Raw genomic sequence first — 11,032 nt, 5'->3', positions numbered from 1 at the left:
GCAGTGTAAGTTATACACTTAAATAGAGTTCAAGATCAGAGAAGACGCCCTGTTGTTCGACAGTGTCCATCTTAATGTAACTGTTTTGTTTAGAGCTATAATAAAATAATGATTAAAAAAATTTAAAATTTTGTTAGGCTATCCCCCACACCCGTCCAGTGCCCCCTGTCCCTTATATTTATTTCAGAAAGTTGGCAACCCTTAAAGTAAAACTACTAGGCTACAAAGTTTCAGTTTCAATGTGTCATGGCAGTGAAAATCTTATTGGAAATCAATCTGTCAATGTTGTAAAACTTGCTCTCACACACTAACTAGTTCTGTGTGTTGAACTGTGAACAGACTTTGATCTGAGTAAAACCTACAGCAGCAGATCCTCTTATTTTAAGGTAGCTTCTGACGGAAATAATAATGAACATATATGAAGGTTGAAAAGTTACTTAAAGTTGGTTTAAATCGATAAATTCAATACAGACCACAGAACAGAGAACGCCCTGTTGATGGACAGAGATTAAATGTCCTCAGTAGGCCTATCTGTGGAGTCTGTTGGTCATAAATGGCCGTTTGTCCTGTTTGTCGCCTCCTTCTACGAGTTTCCACGAGTTGCAGCACAAGTTACCCGAGCAAGGAAAACGAATTTGATTGGTCGCTATCAAGCGGGCGGGATATTCAATGTTTGGGGCGAGACCAAGCTCGGTGTGTGTGTGTGTGTGTGTGTCTCAGACGTTTGATTGATGGATGACGGATCCAAAAGTATTGGCTGACGTGATGCATAATTCGTGTGCCTACATTATCCAATTTGAAAAAAAAACTACCCCACATTCATCCCAGAAAGTTTGGGCTACATCATCTGATAGATTAGTTAGGCCTATTACACCAATTTTATGACTCATAGTGGAATCAAATTCATTTTTCTTTTCTGTACACCTTTAACAAAGTCAGAGCAGAACGAACACTGTTAAAACAGGTCACGTCTGTTGTTTGCTGCAAACTTTTAATTTCACTTTGATAGGTCAGTGAAAATCTTATTTGAGACACAAACTATGCTTTATCTTCAACTTATCACATCCATGCAATGTTGTAAAGCTTGCTCTCACATAGTTTAACTAGTCTCAGAGCTGTGGACAGACTTTGGTCAGAGCAATTGTTGTAAAACCACTACCAGCAGTAGATCCTATTTTCTCAACATTGGCTGAAAGGTTCAAACCAGTTCTTATTAAAACAGAACATGATGTTTTAGCAGCTGAGCTTTAACCAGATCCCTATCATTAATTCAAAAAAAAAATTAAAAGTGTAAAAATGTCTTTTTTGTTCCAGATGTTCTCTTCCAGATTTCAGTGACGTTGTGTCTTCAGAGCAAGAAAACAACAAAGCTGCCATTTAAGATGACGTCTAGGAAAAATCATCTGACAGCTGCTACTTTGCTGGTAAAGTTGTTTATTGCAGATTATCACAGGAAGCTGTGTGTCACTGTGTAGTATTAGGGTGCTTGTCTACATCATCTCTATTTATGTAAACCTTATTCTTTTCTTCTTTTTTTAAAAGTATATTTCTGGGGCTTTTTTGCCTTTAATGTAGAGGACAGTTGAGAGAGAGAGACAGGAAATGGGAGGCAGAGAGGGGGGGGATGACACACAGTATAGGGCCGCTTGACCGGGGATTCGAACCGGAGTCGCCTGCAGTGAGGACTGTAGCCTCAACACATGGGGCGGATGCTCTACCAACTGAGCTAAACACCACCCTAACCTTATTCTTTTCTGACTCTCTGTTTTCCTGTCACTCACATTCAGTCATTTCATGATCCTGAAAAACACTGAGCTCCTCAGTGTTTATGGTAGAGTGTGTATCATGCAGGCTGCTAACCACAGCCTGGTTTTAATATGGCCTGTTGGTCATAGCAGAAAGTCACGTCCTCTGTCTCTGACTAACCTTCTCTCGCTGTGACAATAATAAAGGCACAAAGCCAGAACTGACATCAGCTGAACTACCAGTATCTGAACATCTGTGCTTATGCACTGTGAGATTTCAGGGTGCAGCTACATTACAGCTTCATATTCTCTCTCTACACTTAAATGAGTCAGGCTTTAATTCACCACCAGCACCTGTTAATTATAAACCAAGTTTAAAGTTTAAATGATAAGAGGAACTCCCACACAGCAGAAATATAATGGTGGACAATAATAATATGGAATGATTAAAATCAGTGCAGTGAACAACACTTTTGTTGTTTCATAACATCAGTAAGTGTCAGTGCAGAGGTTTCTGAGGAACAGTCCCAACAGTAGGCTACATGCTACATTTTTGTGAAAGTGCTTTACTCTTATGAATACTAGGTTTTAAGGGTAAAGGGAAAAAAAAGTATCCCTGTGATATACCGTTATTTTTATAGTGGGTAACAAACATTTAACAAATGATAAATGGACATGAATTAATTTTTTAGGAAGTTTTACATTTTTTTGACAATGACTTGGCTATTTTTTCTTTAGAAATATCTTGATGTCACAGCTCTTACCACACGTGTGCACAACTTTAACATTTCTTGTTTGAAATGACTGAATCCATATGATTATCTTTAGTTAACAACTTTCTTATGTAGGTTTTATAGTAGACAGAAGTCAACAGGGTTTTGTCTATAGCAGGTTAAACTGCTTTTTCTTTGCATGTAAAGCAGAGTTGTGAAATCTGATCACAACGAGGCCTGTGTCAAAATTCACTGACACAAAATATTTTGTTGTTCTTCACAGATACTTATGATGAGAGTCTTCAGAGGAAACACACTCACATGTCATCCAGCAGAGTATCTGATAGGAAATGAATGTTGTCCCATGTGTCCAGCTGGTAAGATCCAACTGAATGACATAATTTTACTGCCATGTCAGTGAAAGACCTGTGAAAAGTGTGATTTTTGGCAGCATGAAGAATGACATTTTTCCTTTTTACAATTTTTACCTTCAATTTAACAGTTTTTCACACAGTAGTAATGTATTATACTGTATGAAAATTCATTGTTTGTTTTCTTCTCAACAGGAGGTAGAGTTCAAACAGATTGCACAGAGTTCAGAAGAACTTCCTGTCTGTCCTGTATTGACGGAACATTTATGAGTCAACCAACTGGACTTAAACTTTGTTTTTCTTGCACAAGCTGCAATCCAGGTAAATTTCTGTTAATATTTTTTCATTGTTTGTAAAAAAAACAAAAAAAAAAAAAATGTGTGTCTAAACTTAATTAAAATCATTAAGTTAGAATATCACTACAGATCCCCCGGTGTGAGATACGAGACAACTGGTAAAGATTGATTTGACAGAGTCTCTGTAAAGACGCAAAAACTTTCATTCATTCAGAGTTAAATGGATGTTAGTAATTTTACATTGATAATGATAAAGATTCAATTCATGGAGAGATAGTTAAGTGTGCTGTAAGACCAGTCAAAACAGAGTCATGAGACATTTACATGATGATGGCTTTTTATGAAAACACATGTTTTTTTTCTGTATGTAACCACGTGTAACCTCTGTGTGTTGACAGGTTATGGTCTGAGAACAAAGAGTTCATGTACAGTTATATCTGATACAGTTTGTGAACCACTGGAAGGACACTACTGTATAGACCATAAAGGGGACAGCTGTCTGGTAGCAAGGAAACACAAAACATGTCTTCCAGGAGAATTCATCAGTAAAAAAGGTTGGTTCCCTTCTTCTGACTTTAAGATTGCACTGTAGGTTATAAGGTCCAATATTTATAGTTATAAGAAGTAAAAACCATCTCAAATAGTTTTACAATCTTCCCTCTCAGGTCTCTTCCTGAAGATCCACTAACAACAATTTGATGAGCCAAGTTTGTGATTCTGTTTGATGATTGGCTCACTGTTTTTCTAGTTACTCATGACCAAACTAATGACAGGTAACAGAATATAGTCTACTCCTGTAGCTTGGTAAAACTCACCTATAATACACATGATCAGTCAGTGCTGAAATGAGCAGAGCTGATGCTGGCTCGATTTTGTGTAGAGCTATATGCTATACACTGAAGCTTTGGATCAGGTCAGGTGTAAACTACTGCAAGAACCAGTCTGCACATACAGCCACAATAACAGCTGATTTTTACTCTACGTGTCTACGTCTACTCTACAATTATCACGTGACGCGAGAGGCGACGCCATGACGGACGGCAGAAAGTGCTCAGTGATAATGTACTGTCTATAGACTGTATGGGTGCCGTCCAACAATGTGGCTCGATCACTTCACACTACAACCTCACAGCATTATCACTTATTTCAAATAGAATATCTACTCATCCGTTGCAATATTCTGTTTTTTTGTTATTTGCTGTAGAATATCTCAGTTAACTGCTTTTCCACTGGTAGCTAAGGAGCTAACGTCAAGTCAGTGCCACACTCCCCATACAGCAGCTGCTCCTGTCTTTGCTGCTGCTAACTACAGTTAACGGACCTGGAAATTAAAACCTTGTCCGACCTGTGGGTGTTTAAGACCTGACCCTACGTCTGTATAATTAGTGATCATTCTCTGATTAAACCCGGCTGAAAAATAAAAGAAAACAGGAACCCGTCTTCGTTGTAATCACCGCGATCGGCCAGCGGCAACTACATTGTGACGGTGCTATGTAATACGAGTGTTAGCAGTTGAAGCCACAGCATGTAGCTCAGCTAGTTAGCTGAGCTACAGTTTGATTGTTCTGTCCTGACAGGGAAAATGAAACAAGGTGCATTTCAGTTGTTTACATCAACTACACACTGTAGATAAACTAACTTATGATGGCATCGATAACCTGTCTGTATATCTTCGCACTGGTCCTGTTGCTCATGTAACCCCGCTGCCAGTGGCCAGCCCCCGGTTCTTAGCTCTAGCCCAGCAAGGAGTTGGTGCTTGGGACCAGTTTTAAGTACCAATAACCGGTTCTTAAGCGGTGGAAAAGCAAAGAACCGGTGCTAGTCAGGCGAATTTCTGTTTTCAACATGTCCCCAGTAAACTTTTGTTAAGCATATCATTAAGTGATAGGAAAATAAACTGTGAAACTGTCCATGTGTCTAATCTGTGGTCACACAGCAGCAGTTTTGCTGTACTCGTCTTGTCTTTCCATGTTTGAGGAGTTTGAGGTCACTGAAAACATTTGATTGTTCTGTCCTGACAGTAGTGAAAATGAAACAAGGTGCATTTCAGTTATTGATATCGCTGCTATCTGCCTGCTGGTGGACGGTCCAATGAGCAGACAGGACACACTGCTGTAATAGAAACTGACTAACGTGTGTAAGCATGTGAGAGCAGCACGTAGCAGTCTTTCATATTCTTGAATTCAAGAAAACAAGCAGAAAGACACTCATGGATGGGGGGAAAAAAGCAGAAAATCCAAACGCAGGAAACAGAAGAGTAAAACACGGCTCAGGACAGAGTCAGGAAGAGGACAGTGATGGACTGGCAGAGACTTCTATACACAAGAAAGGCAGGGAGGGTTAGGCTCAGGTGGAACATTTTAGGATGGAGCAGAAACAGAGAATGACAGGAAGTAAACCACAAATAGAAACAGTGAACCCACATTAACAGCTATGCTGCCCAAAGGACAAAAGTTTAAAATTAGGGTTTAAAAAGAGGGAAAAATGGCATAATTAACTCGTGCTTAAACATGTAGATAATATCAGTGTTGTGTACAGTAAACACTAGTTGGTTTGTTTATGAAGTTGACGAAACTTTGTCCTTTATACTGAATCAAAAATTCATCTTGTTCTGCTCTTATGAGAAAAAAGCTGCAGCAGAACATCTCATCAAATATTGAAGAATGAACGGGCACTTTGGAAACTGAAATGTTCAATTGAATGTTTAAATTTAAATTATGAAATGTGATGATGTTATATAAACACTGTGATTCTGTCATGATACATATTAACTAGTTTCAACATGTGTGTTATTTGTGTTTGTACAGGAACAGCCTCCACAGACACTCAGTGCTCTGACTGCAGTGAGCGAACATTTTCTGATGGGAAATTTACATCTTGTCGACCACACACACAGTGAGTGACACTTCACATCACACACAGACACAAGGTTTCTAACAGCTGCAGTGAATTTGTAGTTTCTGTATATTTCCCTGTAAAATGTCTCTCTGTTCTTCAAGATGTGGGGCAGGATATCGGCTGATAAAACCTGGAACTACTGAGAGTGATGCTGAATGTGAAGAAGAGGAGAAAAGTTCAAATATGATTACAGGTGGCATTGTAGTAGGTGTGCTGGTGTTTTTTTTAGGGTTTGGCATCGCTGCAGGTTACTTTTTAAAAACGAAGAAACCATGTCCACCAGGTAAGATCTGTGAGCAGTCAAAGATGTTATGGTTTAATAGATGATTCTGCCAAGTCATGATATTGATTATGTTTTTCACTGGTTTTGTTTTTAGGCAAAAGAAAACACACAAATCCTACAGCAGAGGTATGTTTGTTCCTGTCTTTTAGAAGCTGTATCTATGGTCAGTAGACGATAATACTTGGTTATATCTAATTCAATTCAATAATCTGTTTATTATTATTTTACCAAAAAGGACAAACCTGATGGACCAGGAACGCTGATGATGCCACCACCAACAGCAGCAGGTAAGTCGGCCTCATAATCTTCCTTGTGTTCTCTGTCACTGAGCTGACGTCTCTCTGTGAATCTGAACAACTGAACCAGAGGTTTCTGCTTTAACTGAACATGTTTCTCTCCACAGTATAAGAGACGACATGGAGACAATACAAACGCAGTGTCTGTTCACTGTAGAGTAAATGTGCTCCAGGATCCAGTTATAATCCAGTAGGATGCTGACACATCGTCTTTGCAGGGGACAGAATTCCAGCACAGGGGCATCATTTAGCCCAGTAGGTAGATATAGCTCTCTCTGCAGCCAGTCCCGTATCAAATGTGACTCAGGTTTGGACCAGATTGATGTCAGCGCATGGCATCTTGTGACTGACCAGTGACCATTGTCCAGGAACACACAGAGGGACTGGAAACGTCTCAGAGGGTTTTGTATCAGTATCTCTACACAGCAGCGTTTCTGTGTTTACCTCTGATGGACAGTCTGACTGTGATGAACACATCCACTGGAAATGTGTTTGTGAGAGGAACAGAGAGAGAAGAAATGAGAGGCTGAGTGGATCAGTGTCCAACTCTGAAATAAAACTTCACTGATGTCCTCTGGTGGACAGAGAGCTCATTGCATCACAAACTGGATGTTGTCATCCAGGACAAACAGATGGAACACAGGACAGTGTGTCCTTTACTGCAGCAATTGACTGGAATCAATGAATCAGCTTGAAATATTTTTCTTCAGCTCCTGTTCTGAGTTTTGAACTTAATTATACAGTGTCTTCATTCTGTCATTTTAATTTTGGACATACGGTATGATAAATATTGGAGTATTTACTAACTGAAGCTCAAAAGAGATCAACTGCGTGGAGAAGACTGACCTTTTGACTCAGGACTCCTGATGAATCATTGTGGAGATGATCTTGTATAATAATGGATTGTGGACCAAACTCACAAGCCAAAACAGGTGGATCAGTCGAAAAACGTAATAACAGCCAATAACGTAATAATTTTGGCCATTTTAAATGTAATAAAGCCAATAATGTAATAACGTGCCAAAAATGTAATAAAACTTTTGAGCCAATAATGTCATCTATTTGGTTAAAGAGAGAGAGATGAAAGTACGTATCTTGGATGAATAAATATTATAATATTGATTAGCAAACTGCAAAAAAGCATTTTATCTCCAAGAACTGCAGTCATATTATATCATTATTTGCAGCAATTATTACATTTCCAAAGGGTTTTAATACTAGGCCAATAACGTAGTAACCAGCCAATAATGTAAGAATTTATTACATTATCAGCAAAAAGTTATTACGTTATTGGCTCAAAAGTTTTATTACATTATTGGCACGTTATTACATTATTGGCTTTATTACATTTAAAATGGCCAAAATTATTATGTTATTTGCAGTTATTACGCTATTGGCCGTTATTACGTTTTTGGTTGCTACAAGTCCAATGTCATCATCAGCACTGGTGATGGTGACCACAGTGTTTCATCTCATTCATTAAAGCTACAAAGACTCAAGCATCAAGCTGAACATATTGCTCTTCTCTGAAATGATTGCTTTGCTTTATATGGGTTTGGTAGATTGTTGCTACCACCGACACTTGTTTGGCTGTGGTTCATTTTTATTGTTTATTTGTCATCTGTTTCTCTTCATGCCTCTTGCTCTGCTCTGCTCTGCTTTGCTTTCTGTAAATTAAGCAACTTTTTACTTTGCTGCCTCTGTTGAATCCACATTTATATGAAGCGGTGTAACAATTTTATATTTTTACTCTTATTTGTATTGTATGTCTATGTATTTTTGTGAATGCTGTTTTAAGTGTTCAAATAACATTTCTGATTTGATATGATGAAAATATATATAAAGTTGCAGAAGTGAAAATCTGAACTGTGGATAAATGTGTTTATTGTTCACATCGTTATTTTCGATTTCATTTTGTACTGGTTACTTTTGTTAATGTTGTTGTTTACTACTGTGTGAAGTAGACATGTCACATTTTTATAGTGTTTTTACCAAAGCTTAAAATTTGAGTGAAAATGAGTTTAAAATAAATCTATTTTGAACTAAATGACAGTTTCCCAATCACACAGCGCAGTCTCCACCCACCACCCAGAGGCACATTGCTAATGAGCTGCTTGTGCAGTGCAGAAGGAGAGCCCTGGGAAATGGCTAAAAACTTCATAATCACAATTTAAAGACCACAGAGAATGCTTTAAAATAACCAAAAAGGATTATTGGAGGGGGACTTTAAAGGAAATATATGATCTGTTGTGAAATTGCAGTAAGAGTTGTGAACACAATGTTTCAGATGTGTGAAATGCAGCAAAGGAAAAAACATGATTCAACCATTTCAGCTCTCAAATAAAAAACAGTGTATTATCTGACATTCACTAAAAAGGGCCATTTTCCCTTCACAAAGAACATTGGTTCTGGACCTGAGCATACGGTGTAAAAATGAATTGTGGGGTCGCTACTGAATAGTTGATTGGAGATTTGATTTTTCTAGTATTTTTTGTGTGTATTATTTCGTTTTGGAGTCCCGTGGCCGTGGGCACCAACTTTATGAGGGACTGGACGTCTGCACCTGTGCATATGGTTTTGCACCAGCGCTTTTGTGTTCAAGAGGAACTATGCAGGTCCAGTACTGATATTTGTGTAGTTTAATCTGTCATAAACAAGAGATTACAGGTTTGTTAGTGTCGCAGTCACTGAGATGAGAGCTGGGACACCAGCAATAGCTCCATAGTAAAGGCCTGCACAGTGCACACAAACCAAGGGGGCAGTTGTGGGTCTGAGAAGTGAAGCTCACTTCCGCGTTCAAACAACTGCAATCCCCCCGGCTTCCTCTGGGGGCTGGCTCCAGAAGGGAGCAACCAAGGGGGCAGTTGTCGGTCTGAGAAGTGAAGCTCACTTCCGCGTTCAAAAAGCTGCAATCCCCTCGGCTGTCGCTGGGGGCTGGCTCCAGAAGGGAGCAACTCCAATTGAGCCCCATGTTAAAATAGCCGATTTTACAGCTTTAAAAAACATATTTACAGCCTGGTACATTTCATTTTTTTTGGTCTCAACCGATAGTTTCTACCCCCGCACACACTCTGAGGGGGGTGAATTTTTTTTAAACTCTACCGTTTTACTGTTATTAGGTTTAAAGTTCTGGCCAATTAGGGCGCAGAACCGTTGAGTGACAGGTCCTGAGTCCGCTGCTACGAGGCCAGTGTGCGGGCTCTCGGCTGGCCAACGGCCGCACCGCTCCAAATATGGCAAGTAGAATCCAACATGGCGCGGTTCAAACCCCCGTAGTAGCGGCACAAAACAGACTCCCCCAAACCAATGGGTGACGTCACGGACGCTACGTCCATTCTTTTTACAGTCTATGGGAGCAACTCCAATTGAGCCCCATGTTAAAATAGCCGATTTTACAGCTTAAAAAAACATATTTACAGCCTGGTACATTTTATTTTTTTGGTCTCAACCGATAGTTTCTACCCCCGCACACACCCTGAGGGGGGTGAATTTTTTAAAAACTCTACCGTTTTACTATTATTAGGTTTAAAGTTCTGGCCAATTAGGGCGCAGAACCGTTGAGTGACAGGTCTGGGGACCGCTGCTACGAGGCCAGTGGGCGGGCTCTCGGCTGGCTAATGGCCGCACCGCTCCAAATATGGCAAGTAGAATCCAACATGGCGCAGCTCAAACCCCCGTAGTAGCGGCACAAAACAGACTCCCCCAAACCAATGGGTGACATCACGGGTGCTACGTCCATTCTTTTTACAGTCTATGACACAAACACAAACAGCGCGCGGAGGAAAAGAGCGAAGAAGAGGGGGCTGCAAGGGGTACTGCGACGGGTTCAATTGACAGTAGCAAAGCAAACAGATTTGCTGTGGTTCTAGCAATCGGTCCTCAAGAACCCCCTTGTCAGTGGGCCTATGGTGAACCTGGGCCTGGGGCGCCCGCCCCACCCGCCCCCTACCTGGCTACGCTACAGCTTTTAAGTCATCCTTCATGACAGATAAATTTGTTCACTAGGTGTCACCACGTCACAAAAAGGCTACTTGGCTACATATACAGTACTTGTCAGTACACAAATACTGAGTACAAGTTCTGTTTGCTGTTTCTTGCAGATCACAAATTTGGTGAGAGTGGAGCTGGCTGGCTGCGGACGAGGAAGTAGGGCAATACATACTTGTGCACATACACATATGAGAATGCATATCTAGACCTGTAATTCTTAGACTTTTTTTCCCCAATTCTCTATGGTTTCATAATGACTGAGTCACCTTTTAATAAGTTCCATCTCTAATGCTGCTACTGTCTGTAATATGTTTCTATTTAGATTATTTGTCAGGATATTTTGTTATTGTTGTCCCTGTTTGTCCTTATCTCCCTGTCTCTCTCTCTCGCCCCCCCCCCACCTCCACCCAATTAGTAGAGGTAGCGCCCACCTCTAGTCA

General features: G+C 40.1%; 1 pseudogene; it reads left to right on the top strand.

Annotated features, from left to right (window-relative positions):
* Positions 1 to 1,314: 1,314 nt before the first annotated feature.
* LOC146986691 (uncharacterized) overlaps positions 1,315 to 11,032 on the top strand; it is a 26,731-nt pseudogene continuing 17,013 nt past the window's right edge.

This window comes from Trachurus japonicus, chromosome 5, assembly GCF_045865225.1.
Source record: "Trachurus japonicus isolate A0001 chromosome 5, Traja_1.0".
Lineage (NCBI taxonomy): Eukaryota > Metazoa > Chordata > Actinopteri > Carangiformes > Carangidae > Trachurus > Trachurus japonicus.
The sequence above is the reverse complement of the archived record's forward strand: the minus strand, read 5'-3'. Positions and strand labels throughout refer to the sequence as shown.